This window comes from Haliotis cracherodii, unplaced genomic scaffold, assembly GCF_022045235.1.
Source record: "Haliotis cracherodii isolate W230 unplaced genomic scaffold, xgHalCrac1.p SCAF_31, whole genome shotgun sequence".
In the NCBI taxonomy this organism is placed as follows: Eukaryota; Metazoa; Mollusca; class Gastropoda; order Lepetellida; family Haliotidae; genus Haliotis; species Haliotis cracherodii.
The window spans coordinates 3,486,135-3,497,809 of NW_027266288.1; positions in this window are offsets into that span (position 1 = coordinate 3,486,135).

Below are 11,675 nucleotides of genomic sequence, written 5' to 3' on the forward strand. Positions count from 1 at the left end.
CATATAAACAAATCGCATGGTATTTGAAACACTGTTAACATGTATGTATAGTAGTCCTAAATTTGTGATTACTTATATGTTTGTATGTGAAGGTTATATATTTTTAAAATGATGAAACATGTATAATAATGTATGCCAACTACCAACTACCATCTGAGATGAAATTGAATCTTCTACACAAAAATTACTTTTAGTTAGGTCATCAAGGTTGTATGTCAAATATATGAGGCCAGTCGAAGACCTAGCAGTGCAGTGATTGAGAGAAAGACAGGTGTCAATTGTAGATGAACAAGTACAAGACAACCAACAGACAAAAGAACAATCTCGTTACTGTCAGAGACCAGTCGAAGACATAGCTGTGCAGTGATTGAGAGAAAGACAGGTGTCAATTGTAGATGAACAAGTACAAGACAACCAACAGACAAAAGAACAATCTCGTTACTGTCAGAGGCCAGTCGAAGACATAGCTGTGCAGTGATTGAGAGAAAGACAGGTGTCAGTTGTAGATGAACAAGTACAAGACAACCAACAGACAAAAGAACCATCTCCTTACTGTCAGAGGCCAGTCGAAGACATAGCTGTGCAGTGATTGAGAGAAAGACAGGTGTCAATTGTAGATGAACAAGTACAAGACAACCAACAGACAAAAGAACCATCTCGTTACTGTCAGAGGCCAGTCGAAGACATAGCTGTGCAGTGATTGAGAGAAAGACAGGTGTCAGTTGTAGATGAACAAGTACAAGACAACCAACAGACAAAAGAACCATCTCCTTACTGTCAGAGGCCAGTCGAAGACATAGCTGTGCAGTGATTGAGAGAAAGACAGGTGTCAGTTGTAGATGAACAAGTACAAGACAACCAACAGACAAAAGAACCATCTCCTTACTGTCAGAGGCCAGTCGAAGACATAGCATTGCAGTGATTGAGAGAAAGACAGGTGTCAAGTGTAGATGAACATGTACAAGACAACCAGCAGGCTGTCCAGAGCTCCCTGGAGGTGGATGATGGATTCCACTTGTATCTGTCCCTTGATCACGGATAGATATTTTGGCATGTTGGGGATGCAATATCATCCTCTGTCCTACGAGTTCAGGTAGTTGTGGAAGGGCCAGCCATCCTGAGTGGAATGTGTGTTCATAGTTATTGCCATGGGAAATGTTGATGTTCCGTTATTGTATGTGTTAATAAGGAATCGCAGGAGACAGGAGAGTGACAGCTGATGTTTATTTTTACAACAGTTCGTTTTATACTTCAATATACATGCTTAATCACAGTGATAATCTTGGGTAAGTGGACACAAGGGTGAACGACCAATTGTACAGGATTATTTTAGAAATTGTGCTTTATGTATTTGCTTGACTCCCACAGATGTATAACGATATGTGAATTCTCTCTGTAAATGATATTGTACGTAAGTTCTGAAAAAAGAAAGGTCCACATTAAGTATGGAACAAACAAATTCTAAATACACGCCCATCCATAAACAAATATTTCTCTGCTATTAGACAATGTTTTCTAAACAATTTATTTATTGGTGTACTTATTCTGATTGTCCATTGTACTTCATTCACAATCCTTATAATAGAGGAGAAGACACGTCTATTGTCAAGACCGGGTGGTATATCACATGAAGTATACAGTATGTCGCGTGAGGTTTGCGACTGGGTTTTCGACCCTGGGTAGAGGCTCGCATGACCCTCCCCTGTTTCCACTTCATCATTCACTGATTGGATTTTTGGCCGTTGCCTTTTAGGGGGATGCTGGAGTCGCATATTACGTCATGCAGTAGCCTTATAAGGTGAAGGTTAAGACTGGCCACTGCACTAGATGCAAAGGAGTTGTGGACGAGGTACTATGTTGTCTGGTCTTATAAGCATATTAGGAATTTGTTCAGGAAGCTTAGGGCGTTTATACATGTACATTTAAGCCCGCCAGAGTTGGCAGATGGAGTTGAAATGTTGAGAGCTGAACGTCTTCTTGTGAAGAATAAATGTTGTGGACTTTTATGCGGACTTGTGTTGTTGCTATCGAAGTGTTTTGTAGAATGCCAACTTCTACTCCAGAAAAGTGCTTCTGGGTTTCATCAAAGAGGTAAACCTTAACACATAACTGCATATTTTTTTTATCTTTCCCCACGAAGTAAGATGACACGTAATGATGTAAATGAAATACTGTTCCAAAAAGTGTTAAAGCCAACTCAATCAGGTTCTGTCATAAAACTGAATAAATATTCAGTTCATCAGATCTCAAATCATAAATATATATCATGTGTTGCTTCTCATCATCTGGGGGCATGGGTGGCCCAGTCGTCTAAGGCGCTGCAATTCGCTGTGCAGAGTTACGTCCCTTGGGCACGCCAGACACTTATGATTGTGGGTTCGAATCCCGGTTTGCCCTGATTATGTTTCTAGTTTTGTAAGCACCATACCTGTGCTCGTGGGTTTCACCCCATATACTACTACCCTTTACCAACATATACAGTCTGTACGATGTACCATCCCTCTCCTGACTTTACCGTGAACATATAGAATGTATCGTCCGTCTCCTAACTATACTGCCCCGATTATGTTTTTAGGTTTGTCAGCACCATACCGGTGCTCGTGGGTTTCACCGAAGTGGTAAACGTCTGAGACATTCATCACTTCAGGCTTTCCTCCCACATTAAGCTCACACACCGTGATGTAACAGGTCTTCAGCAACCCATACTTGCCCTAAGAGGCGGCTATGCTTGTCGTAAAAGGCGACTAACGGGATCGGGTGGTCAGGCTCGTTGACTTGTTTGATTCATGTCATCGATCCCAATTGCGTGGATCGATGCTCATGATATCAATCACTTGGTTGTCTGGTCCAGACTCGATTATTTACAGACCGCCGTCATATTGCTGGATTATTGCTGAGTGCGGCGTTAAACAACCAACCAACCAACCAACCGTATGCCTTCTCGTCGGAGACATCGTTGACAACTTGGGCCAATGTGGTCTGGCATTGTCATCTTGCATTTCAACATTTCTGCAGATAATTCTAGCAAATGAAACGAGCAAAAATTTCCTCAACATATCGCTGCCCAGTCAGATGTCCATTCACAGTAACCAAAACTAGTTCGTCTAGAGAGATAGCCAGCCCGTGGTATCGACTCACAAACTCGATTACAAAGTTCATAACGTATCATTCATCATACCTTTCTACATGAAACACACGGCTCTGTACCGGTCTGTGTGGTGACAGCGAACAGATCGTCACCATGGGAAAGATGGAGGTCACAACGAGCTCACACACATACCAACTGAACCCATTTATGGCTGACTATCAATACCCGCCTTATTCAATGGCGTTTACAATATCAAACAATACACTGTTGCAGTGAAAACCAGACCGTGAAACGAAAGCTACACAATTACTTATGGATTATATGCGCAATAGCTTAGAATTCCCCAGTAAGACAGGGCGTATGGCATCAGGAAGTGTTGCCACCTAGCCAACAGACTGGTGGTGGTATGTGTTACCTGCCTGACACAGTGATACAGACACTATGACAGGGCGTACAGCATCTGGCAGTGTTACCACCTAGCCAACAGACTGGTGGTGGTATGTGTTACCTGCCTGACACAGTGATACAGACACTATGACAGGGCGTACAGCATCTGCCCATGTTACCACCTAGCCAACAGACTGGTGGTGGTATGTGTTACCTGCCTGATACAGTGATACACACACTAAGACAGGGGGTACAGCATCTGGCAGTGTTGCCACCTAGCCAACAGAGTGGTGGTGGTATGTGTTACCTGCCTGACACAGTGATACACACACTAAGACAGGGGGTACAGCATCTGGCAGTGTTGCCACCTAGCCAACAGACTGGTGGTCGTATGTGTTACCTGTCTGACACAGTGATACAGACACTATGATAGGGCGCATAGCATCTGGCCATGTTGCCACCTAGCCAACAGACTGGTGGTGCTATGCGTTACCTGCCTGACACAGTGATACAGACACTAAGACAGGGAGTACAGCATCTGGCAGTGTTGCCACCTAGCCAACAGACTGGTGGTCGTATGTGTTACCTGCCTGACACAGTGATACAGACACTATGATAGGGCGTATAGCATCTGGCAGTGTTGCCACCTAGCCAACAGACTGTGGTATGTGTTACCTGCCTGACACAGTGATACACACACTAAGACAGGGCGTACAGCATCTGGCCATGTTGCCACCTAGCCAACAGACTGGTGGTCGTATGTGTTACCTGCCTGACACAGTGATACACACACTATGACAGGGCGTACAGTATCTGGCCATGTTGCCACCTAGCCAACAGACTGGTGGTCGTATGTGTTACCTGCCTGACACAGTGATACAGAATGTCGATACATAGGGGAATACTCACTCACGGCTACTGCAGTATGACATTGGGTCCTGAATCACATCTATAGTCAGGCATGGAGCACGACACACACACTGTGAGTAGTACTCAGTCGCTAATCACCTGCCCTAAGTTAAAGCGCGAGTCAGCTCTAGCCCAGAACTGTAGTTTTATACTGTACATTCTTCTACACACCTTCAATTTTAGATCAGATAGGTCTGTCTGACGAAAGCAGGTGTAAATATTTAATATTAATATAATCTTTTGGTGGCGTGCAGCGATTCAGTGTGTAACTAATCACAATTCAGAATGGACTGTCTGTCAACCCTTACAGGTTAAAACCATGTTTTATTGTAAAACAGAAAGTTTATTATCTTTACTCTTCTGTCTTGAGTTATTATGTTCATCTAGCTGGTTTCCTGAGATTTAGCGTCTTGTCATTTGGTTGGGGAATTGTTTTCTGCCCCTCGCTCGTATGGTGGTTACAATGGGCCAGTGGCGGTTACAGTGGGACAATTGTGTTACAGTGGGACAGTGGTGGTTATACTTGGACAATGGTGGTTACAATGGGACAATTGTGTTACAGTGGGACAGTGGTGGTTATACTGGGACAATGGTGGTTACAGTGGGACAATTGTGTCACAGTGGGACAGTGGTGGTTATACTGCGACAATGGTGGTTACAGTGGGACAATTGTGTCACAGTGGGACAGTGGTGGTTATACTGGGACAAAATTTTGGTTACAGTGGGACAATTGTGTTACAGTGGGACAATGGTGGTTATACTGGGACAATGGTGGTTACAGTAGGACAATTGTGTTACAGTGGGACAATTGTGTTACAGAGGGAGAATTGTGTTCTAGTGGGACAGTGGTGGTTATTATGGGACAATGATGGTTATAATGGGACAATGATGGTTATAATGGGACAGTGGTGGTTATAATGGGACAATGATGGGTATAATGGGACAATTATAACCAGCACAGTCCCATTATAACCATAATTGTCCCATTATAACCATCACTGTCCCATTATAACCACCACTGTCCCACTAGAACACAATTCTTCCACTGTAACACAATTGTCCCACTGTAACACAATTGTCCCACTGTAACACAATTGTCCCACTGTAACCACCATTGTCGCAGTATAACCACCATTGTCCCAGTATAACCACCACTGTCCAACTGTAACACAATTGTCCCCGTATAACCACCACTGTCCCACTGTAACACAATTGTCCCACTGTAACCGCCACTGTCCCACTGTAACACAATTGTCCCACCTGAGCATCCTCGACAACCACCTGTGTATTATTTTGAAAACATAAATAAACACTTGCCGTCATAGAAATTGTATTCCTGATTTTAGAAAAGTATTGTATCTGATAAAACATTATTACAACATACACTGACGACCAACAGAAACTTTACCATAGTTTTGAATCACTCTAGTTTAAAAACCACAACAGATAGATGCATGAATTGAAATGCATTGACGAAATCTCAACGAAATCAACATTTAAAATGACAGCCACACAACATCCAATATTGGCATTCCAGTAAACCGAAATGACGCTGGGTAGCAAATTTCACAGCAATGGACAAAGGGCAAACAAACCTAAAATCGTTCAATGCCACTTCACATTGATAGAGGGCCTGGATCAGTTCTTGTCGGTTGGCTGGAGGAAGTGGTCACTGTCGGAGACGACGATCCATGACATCCCAGGGGTGTTCTGTGGGGCTCATGTCTGGGGAGCGTGCAACACGTTCACGTTGTTGGCTGCAAGGAAGTTCTGTAAGATCGGGCTGTGTGGGGTCTGACTTTGTCACCTGTTGTAGAAAACGTAGGACAATCGGACGAAGAATGTCATCCATGTAACGCTAAGAAGTCAAATGTCCGTTAACGATGACCAGTGGTGTTCTCTCCAGCCCACACATTTCTCCCCACACCATAATTCCCCTTCCACTCCACCATACGGGGGGGGGGGGGGGGGGGGGGGGGCGCTTAACATATTGTTTTGCATAATTATATAGATATGCTACTACAACTGCGACAGTGAATTTCATGACAACATATATTTATACATCAAAGTGAACGTATCGCCAGCTCTCCGTTAGGTCTTCGATGACAGCACGTTGAGCCGTACAACCAATGTAAATAAAGGTTAACTACGCTAAAACAAGTAGATTTTCATGTATTAGGATACTTTCTTAATGAACCGTAACCATTCTTTGACATTTGTTTATGAAAATGTGTAGACTTGTCAAACATGAAACGGATGAAAAACATATTCATTATCTTGAATGGACTGTGAAAGATGTGACGAATCATCACATGGCGCTGGCCTGTGGCAGAGGTGGCCTCAGACCACAGTTATCCCCCCTAAGTTTTACCATGAACCGGAAGGAAAATAGGAGAATATAGTACCCTGTTGAAATGGGCTGTTCAGCCTGTGGCAATTTTTTTGGAGTGACTTGTGATAGCTTAAATGAAAGATAAGACATTGTAGTTTGCTGTCAATTTTTTGTTAGCCCCAATCTGTGAAGGTATTGATTCCAGCTTCCCATGATTTGACCACAAGTTGAAGGCCGCGGTGTGTGTTTCGGCTCGAAACTTCCGGTGAGCATTGTTGACAGTGGTTACTGCGAAAGCGAGATGGTGAATGCTGGCCGAAACTTTGCCTTTTAAGTGACAAGTGGCAGGTTGGTCAGCATGCAACAGGAGAACAGCCTACGACTGATAATAATTATGGAGGGCTGTCATGATGCACGTGATTTTCACTTTTTCGGATTTTCTTAAAAAACAATGATTTCAGAGACTAGATGTTAGACTAGTGTTGTCCCTATTAATTTGTTCATAAAATAAGTTGTTTACATCATACAATGAAATTTTGAAAAACACATTATTTAGATGCTAGTGATTAAATGAGGTATCTTCTCCGTGTTCCAGGTACCGGACAGCACTCTACTGGTGGTGGACAACACAAATCCCCGCATCCTGGACAAAAGTAGAAGGGAGATGACTCTGTGTCTACTCCGACTGCTGACAGTTATTGTTGGGATTCTTACAGTGTGTTTCTGTTGGACATCCTGCTGACGCTGAAGTACGCCTTGGATGTATTCGCCATGGAAGTAGACAACAGTCCTGCTCTCCAACATGTCCGACCACCGTTAATGTTTCCCACCTTGAGGATAGTCAGAGCTTATATCTGGAATAAGTTATAATTCCCCTGGTTGACATGTGAAACATGGAACATAACTCATTTCCACACCCGTGAATCAAGGCTGGGTGACAAGTGAAACGTGGAATATATAGCTCATTTCCACACACGTGAATCACAGCTGCATGGCAGGTGATATTTGGATATATAACTCATTTCCACCCACGTGGATCACAGCTGCGTGACACGTGAAACGTGGGATGTATAACTCATTTCAACACACGTGGATCACGTCTGGGTGACAGGTGAAATGCGGGATATATAACTCATTTCCACACCTGTGAATCACAGCTGCATGACAGGTGAAATGTGGCACATATAACTCATTTCCAAACCTGTGAATCACAGCTGCATGACAGGTGAAATGTGGCACATATAACTCATTTCCAAACCTGTGAATCACAGCTGCATGACAGGTGAAATGTGGCACATATAACTCATTTCCAAACCTGTGAATCACAGCTGCATGACAGGTGAAATGTGGCACATATAACTCATTTCCAAACCTGTGAATCACAGCTGCATGACAGGTGAAATGTGGCACATATAACTCATTTCCACACATGTGAATCAAGGCTGGGTGACAGGTGAAACATGGAATATATAACTCATATCCACACCTGTGAATCAAGGCTGGGTGACAGGTGAAACATGGAATATATAACTCATATCCACACCTGTGAATCAAGGCTGGGTGACAGGTGAAACACGGACATGTGCAGAGTGGGTCGAATGTTATTTTTTCAGACACACGTGAAACACATCTCTGCGACATGTGAAAAGGGGAATTATTACTTGTTCTCACATTAACGTCAAGCAAGCCTCAATACCCTTAGGAAGTGGTGCGACATACTTCTGTTTTCACAGATTACTATTACTGAAGCTTCAATGACATGCCTGTAGTCACTCGAGATGAAGAGGACCCACTCCAGAATTGTGTTGATACTTGTGGAGAGTTTAGCGTTGAGAGTCTTCAGCCTGTGCATACTTATACTGTAGTCTACTGCTCCGACAGAACACATGAACTTGTAAACAGCAGGGAATTAACAAGGACATATCGAAGTGTACCTACACAGTCACACAGACATGATTCAACACAGTCACATTCACAAATGGGAATGATTGGGTACATCGCTTTTAGGCCTGCGTTTTTTTTATTTCAGTTACAGATACACGTGTGTTCACGATCCCTGCACACGTAGTGTTAATACGGTGGCGCTGGCAATGTGTGGATGCTGCTGATGACGTAGTTGTTGATGTTGGTGCCGTTATGAATACCAGATGTGTTTGACGTGATGGCAGTGCCTGCGAACGTCAGTCATTGAATGCAGACTACAGTTACGTCTTCCTGCTAATGAATGTAACAGTGTGTGTGTGTGTGTGTGTGTGTGCGTGTGTGCGTGTGTGCGTGCGTGCATGCATGCATGCGTGCGTGCGTGCGTGCGTGCGTGCGTGCGTGCGTGCGTGCGTGCGTGCGTGCGTGTGTACCACCACTAGTCCAGTGTGTGAAATAGGTATATACCCACTGAGCTGCCATGTCACAGCTTAACTTGAATACCCCTCTCAGAGACAGTATACTGACTCCGAACCGAACAGTACTTGATTTAGCTCCTTAGGGCCTAGCGCCAGGAGTGAGTGAGTGAGTTTACGCTGCTTTTAGCAATATTCCAGCAATAACACGGCGGGGGACACCTGAAATGGGCTTCACACATTGCACCCATGTCGGAATCGAACCCGGTTCTTCGGCGTGGCGTGCGAACGCTTTAACCACTAGGCTACCCGACCGCCCCTGAGCGTCAGGAAGGGCAACAACAAATACCATTTTTAACGTCTTTTGGTATGACGGGCCGCTCTCCGGGCGGACGCTCTACCACTAGACCACAGAGGCGGTCCACTAGTCCAATGAACTGCACTCTCCTGGCGGACGTACTCCCAACAACGTTGTCCCTTCTTATATTAATAACATTGCTTAAGGAAGCGCCCTACACCTCTTGAAAGTGGAAAACATATTTCCATTCTTAAGCTCTTTCTTATTAACGCCGAGCCCGATAGTTACCCATAACAAATTGTTTCCATGCCAGAAACAAAATACCCGTAATTGTTTCACCGGCTCTGTGCTTTATTCCAATATTGCAACATGTGTCAACATTCCTGTCACATGTCAAGAAATAGGAAATTTCCCATCCTACTGACCCGTAATGACGTAATGCAAACAAAACAAAGGAAAACAATAATTGAGTGTCTATTTATATTTTGGTTTTACATTTGGACCCCTCGTGGAAAGTTTGGAATGAAGATTCAGTGTACCCCCTACTCAGCCCCGCGCGACATGCACGATCAACTTCACAGAAGCAGTTCAATGCGATACACTGTGGTTCCCAGACTCAGCACTACATGAAGCGTCATAAAATATCACCTGGTACACCGGTGTGTGCTGTTCCTTGTGTGTTCGGTCCACCCCCCCTCCCCATCCACACCCAAAGTCTACCCCCCCCACACACCCCCACACCCCCCACACACACACCCCACACACACACACCCACACCCCTTTCCCATCCCACACCCCTTTCTCACCCCACACCCCTTCCCCATTCCACACCCCTTTCTCACGCCACACCCCTTCCCCATTCCACACCCCTTACCCACCCCACACCCCTTTCCCACCCAACACCCCTTTTCCCCCCAACACCCCTTTCCCATTCCACACCCTCCCAACACCGCATACAACCAATCACCTCGAACATACATGCTCAAGACGTTTGTCAAATGTTTCATGATGTTATATTTTATTTTTGTTAAAAAATATTTGTTCGGATAGATGATAAATTGTTTATTGCATATTTTGGGGAATGGTTGTCAACCACTGAGTATATTGGTGACACAATACCTGGTAAATAAAATGAATACCTTGGATATTTGTCATGGTTGTCCAATGGTTGTCAACCACTGACTATATTGGTGACACAATACCTGGTAAATAAAATGAATTCCTTGGATATTTGTCATGGTTGTCCAATGGTTGTCAACCACTGAGTATATTGGTGACACAATACCTGGTAAATAAAATGAATACCTTGGATATTTGTCATGGTTGTCCAATGGTTGTCAACCACTGAGTATATTGGTGACACAATACCTGGTAAATAAAATGAATTCCTTGGATATTTGTCATGGTTGTCCAATGGTTGTCAACCACTGAGTATATTGGTGACACAATACCTGGTAAATAAAATGAATTCCTTGGATATTTGTCATGGTTGTCCTAAAACTGGGGAGTAAAAGAAAGTTTACCGAGTTGGTTCTTTTGTGTAACTGAACATTGAAAGAACTGTTGTTCACGTTGGCTGTTTCCATTTAACCATTACTCATTCCTGAGACAGTAAAAATCTGTGGTTGGATATTTGTTTTGGAAACATATATGGGTTCTATGAAGACTGGGGTTAACAATGAATTTGATCCCACGCGAACCCTACCATGTTTGAAATTTTGAAAATTTGTGCCGAAAAGAGTAAATTTATTTGTTTGATAGGCATTACTCAGAAGTTGATAATATTACAGTATTTAAGAAGTTGTTATCCATAAATTGTGTCTACTTTGTCAGCAAATTTATTGATTTTAAAGATAACACGTCAAACATCAACAGGTGTGTATTAGGCGACTTTCTTTTATAAAGTTTAAAAGTTTTAAATCAAATTATGTTTTATAAAATATAACAACATAGAGGTTTTGTTTGAGTGCTGACTTAGCGAATGTACCGTTCATGTTTTGGATATAATATCGCTAACTCGAGATATTTTCAAATGAAAATCAAACACATGATAGCATCAACTGAGATGTATAGTTTCTTTTCCCCCTCAGTATAGATATAAATGGACCACGTGTATGTGTATCTTTCTATGGCTCTCTGTTTGAATGTACGTTTGTGAGAGCGTTAAGTTTGTTCGTGTGTTTTCGTGAGTCAGTTTGTATATGTTTACACGTGTGTTTATTAATGACTGCCCTGCACGTGTATTACTGTGTTATGTCAGTTTGCGCGTGAGTTTGTACTCGTATGTATGTCTTTACGTTTACTCCAAAGTGCATTTTTCGCTTT